The sequence below is a fragment of the Palaemon carinicauda genome, chromosome 25 (genome assembly GCF_036898095.1).
Source record: "Palaemon carinicauda isolate YSFRI2023 chromosome 25, ASM3689809v2, whole genome shotgun sequence".
NCBI classification, from domain to species: Eukaryota; Metazoa; Arthropoda; class Malacostraca; order Decapoda; family Palaemonidae; genus Palaemon; species Palaemon carinicauda.
Genome location: NC_090749.1, coordinates 19,665,247 through 19,669,808, shown reverse-complemented (window position 1 = coordinate 19,669,808; position 4,562 = coordinate 19,665,247).

Sequence of the window (4,562 nt, the reverse complement as noted above, 5' to 3'; positions counted from 1 at the left end):
GGGATTTCTGTACTGCATTGGAGATTGTAAGAAGGGCATCACATGCTCCAAGGCCTTTCCGAAAACCAAATTGCAAACTAGGGAATAGATGATTACCTTCAGCAAACCTATTAAGACGTTTTGCCAGAAGACGTTCAAAAACTTTAGATAATATGGGAGTTATGGAAATTGGGCGGTAATCAGTGGGACTTGAGCTACCACAAACACATTTACATAGAGGAGTAACATTACCAATTCTCCAACAAGTGCTAAAAGCTCCTCTTCTTGCTAACTTGCGTAAAATAACAGATAACTTTGGAGCTAAGAAATCTGCTGTCTTTATAAAAAACAAAGGAAAAATACCATTAGGGTCTACACCTCCATAAGCATCAAGGTCCATCAACAGAGCTTTAATCTCACGAGATCGAAAAGCTAAACTAGTTAGTTTAGCCTCAGGAAAACAGGAATGAGGAAGTTCAAGTTTTTCATTACTCTGTTTACTGTCAAAAACATCAGCCAAAAAGGTTGCCTTTTCCTTTGGACAGTGCGTGACTGAGCCATCTGGTTTAAGTAAAGGAGGAACTGTTGCATCTACACCAAAGAGTGCAGATTTAAGGGTAGACCACCATTTATGTTCCTGAGTTGTACCAGAGAGGGTTTCTTTTATGATTAAATTGTACTCCTTTTCAGTTGAGGCATAAACTCTCTGAGCAAAAGCTCGAAGCTGAGTATAGTTGTTCCAGGTCAAATCTGATCTGTTACCCTTCCAAAGGTGATAGGCCTCCTGCTTCTCCAAATAAGCACGTCTACAATCATCATTGAACCACGGTTTGTCCTTCATTCGGTACCTTAGCACACGAGAAGGGATACGCCTATCAATTATGTTGACTAGATTATCATTCAAAGGGACAACAGGATCTACACTATTATATAATTGTGACCAATTCAAGCACAAAAGATCATGCAAAATCCCATTCCAGTCTGCTTGGGATTTCATATAAATTTTACAAGAATATGATATATCAGGGACAGGCTGATCTATTAATGTATATTTCAGACTTACAAGAAATTATTGTCGACTTGAATCGTAAATTACTTTTTTTCCCATCACCATTTAACAAAAGTTTCCTTCTTCCAGATATCGACTGAATATTAGGGGAACATTTTGTCATTACCTTCAACAGAATAATCTGCTCAGTCATCTTTACGAAATGTATAGGCCAAAGAAAAAGGAAATATGAATAAACATTATCTATATTAACAGAAATGTGTTTACTAATATCATTCTCTTTCATATTCTCATAACGTAAATAATTGAAAATGTAGTGAATGGGTGGATACTAATGGAAAGAAGGAGAAAGGAGAAATAGTCTGGATGGTGAAGAATTATAAGAAGAACGCTAGCGGGGAAATCAAGAAACAACAGAAATGGAAAGGAAGAGAGAGAGAGAGAGAGAGAGAGAGAGAGAGAGAGAGAGAGAGAGAGAATAAGAGTGAGAGTATCCCCTCTCCCCTGAGCAGCGTCCGTCCACAAGATCAAAACACATAATAAAAATAAACAAATCATTGGTCCAATAAACACACCAAGTGACCGAAATGGAGCCCGGTTAAGAATAACAAATGTTCTATCTGAACAGTTAATACATCGATATTGGTTTTACTATCGCCATTATTCAGGTCCTTCAACACAATCTTTTCTGGTGGGAAAATTCGCACTTGTTAGGTTCTACTTGAAGTCTGAAGGATAAGACTCAAGTATCAACTGGCACAAGTCTCACTTGAAGATACTTTGAAGGATTACCGAGTTAGCCTCTTCCCTTCATCCGTCATGAGCTTTGCATCATTTTATATCCAAGACCAACACGATTAAGGATGTATTTTTCAAGATATAAAGGGATTTATTGTTAAAGGGTCTAGGGAATATATCTCATTCTCTTTTCTGGTCAAAGAATAGTTTTGTTTTATGATGACTATTATTAGATAAATAAAATGAATAACGAAATTTATGTAAAAAAAGGAGAGTTTATCGATTCTTTGTATCCATTAAATTAGGTTCATTACTCTCTATGTGAGATATATCCTGGGAACTGTCGGGATTTAATGAAACAAATCTAGACTTTACTTAACAAGGAAATTGGAAAGTTGCATTCGACATCATGATCTAAAATATGCTCTACAAACATATTTGGAAAACCTTCAATATCCCAAAGGCCTTTCCTTCCCTCTGGTACTTCTCGGGCTTCATTGTGACCCAGTGCCATTCCCTTCCATCCCCTGATGCCAGATGCGGGATTTTGAAAATCACATTTCTATATTTGTTCGGCTGCCTCGTGTTTACTCCATAACACTCAAGAGAGGGAATGAGTGGATTTCCTCACACGGTAACATTAGAAATCTCTCTCTCTCTCTCTATCTCTCTCTCTCTCTCTTTGGGAAAAATAATCTTAACATTAATATTCAATATCTGACTAACTTTTTAAATCTCGTCTTAATGAGATTCATTAACTGATATGAGTTACAGCTTAAAATGATCTCATAAGATATAATTTTCTAATGTATTAATATGGAACTTTAATTATCAAGCTTTTATCTTCCAAACATCAATAACTGCATTTCTCTGTCAATATGAAATCAGATTCATATATAATTGCTGATAATGGAATTCATCGTATAATTTCATTACTTTTTACATCCATAAGAGATCTCTTTCAATTTCGAATATCAACTCTCTTTTACGTAATGATACCAAATAATATAAAGATAAGATTTTCCCCTATCTCTTGAATAAAAGGTATTTATCACTAACGTTTTAAAGGAAAATATTAAAAAAAAAGCAAATGACAATGAAATTTTTCTTGAAGAATTACATGTTATATTTGAAAGAATAGAAATAGAATTATCGGTGAAATATTTGGAATGCGGTGAACAATGATGCTAAAAAGAGAGAGAGAGAGAGAGAGAGAGAGAGAGAGAGAGAGAGAGAGAGAGAGAGAGAGAGAGAACAACAACGATATAATGCTGTTACACTGATGTTCATTATTCATGTTTATGTTACCAATTCAAGTTACGTATTGTAATGTAATATCTGGATACACCAACAGATTTATCTTAGTACAATATTATCAGTATATCAGTTTTCCTATTAATTCAAATTTACAAACTTTCCAGGTTCCTTTTTGAAGAAAAGTAAAATTTGTTTATGGGAATCGTTTCCTGCAAAGTAAAACTCAAAGACGTGCGAGGGATCCCTTTATGCTTCTTCCCAGAGGACATAAAATTATTCACCCCAAGGAATCTGCAAGAGACACATCGGGGTCTCCTTGGGTTAATTCAAGTCGTGGCAAGAGCTCTTTTCCGCCATGAATTCGCGTTACTGTCTTTACCTGAGCGGGATAAAGTCTCTGTATTTTGTGGAGACAGGAATTGCTTGGGAGAAGGACTCTGCAGGAAAGAAATAAAGAGAGAGCAGGATTTTATTGGAATGGGTCTGCCCTCAAGGTAGGTAAGCGAAGGGTTCCTACGATATGCATAAAAACGTTTAATATTCAGGATATCAAGGAATACGAGGTGACTTCAACAATGATTTCTTTGGTCAACGTTAAAAGAAAAAAAAAATGTCCAAACAAAAGCAGAAAATATAAACAAGATGGAAAGTCTAAACGATCTTGATGGGTGAATTTTAGGGGACAAAATTAAAGGCAAACTCAATAAAAATTTTCACCCAGTGAATGAAAATTCTTTTATGGAGGAAGTAAAAGATGTTTATGGCCATGGGATGACCATAAATGGTTTGGAATCTGCAACAAAATGTCCAAAAAAGGCTTCCAATAACTGAGGTCTTTAGAAATTGGCATTTTAACGATAACCTTCAATCGCTACGATAGACGTCAAATGGATTAAAGCGATCCAACCCCGCCAAAGAGACTCTGATTCTCTGTTCTGTGTTTCAGTGTAAACAATATCAATCTCACTTCACCTTTAGTTTTATCGCTTCAATGTTGCAGTCTTCAAAATTCGTACAGGGAAACAATGATTTAAATGAAACAACTGAACTGTGAATTTGCAACAGATGACCTAAGAAAAAAAAAAAAGGAAATCTTTATGAACCAGCGCAATGTCAGGAAAGCAAACTTAAAGCATCACTTGAACAGCTTTGCTTTATGGGGGCCAATTTTAACTGTCATCTTTTGAAAGTTTAAGGACTATTTGAGAAGAGAGAAAATAAAAGTTGCGACCTTTTTAAAACAAGAAGCTGATTTGTCTGCAAAAATCGAGTGAGTTTTTGGGAAGTTCAAGTTTTGATGAAGTTTTATTATTAATATTATTATTATTATTATTTTTATTATTATTATTATTATTATTATTATTATTATTATTATTATTATTATTATTATTATTATTATTATTATTATTATTATTATAACTACTACTACTTCTACTACTAACTAAGCTACAACCCTAGTTGAAAACGCAAGATGCTATAAGCTTAAGGGCTTCAACAAGAAAAAATTGCCCAGTGAGGAAAGGAAATAAAAAATAAATAGACGATATAAGAAGTATTGAAATAAGAAAATAACATATAT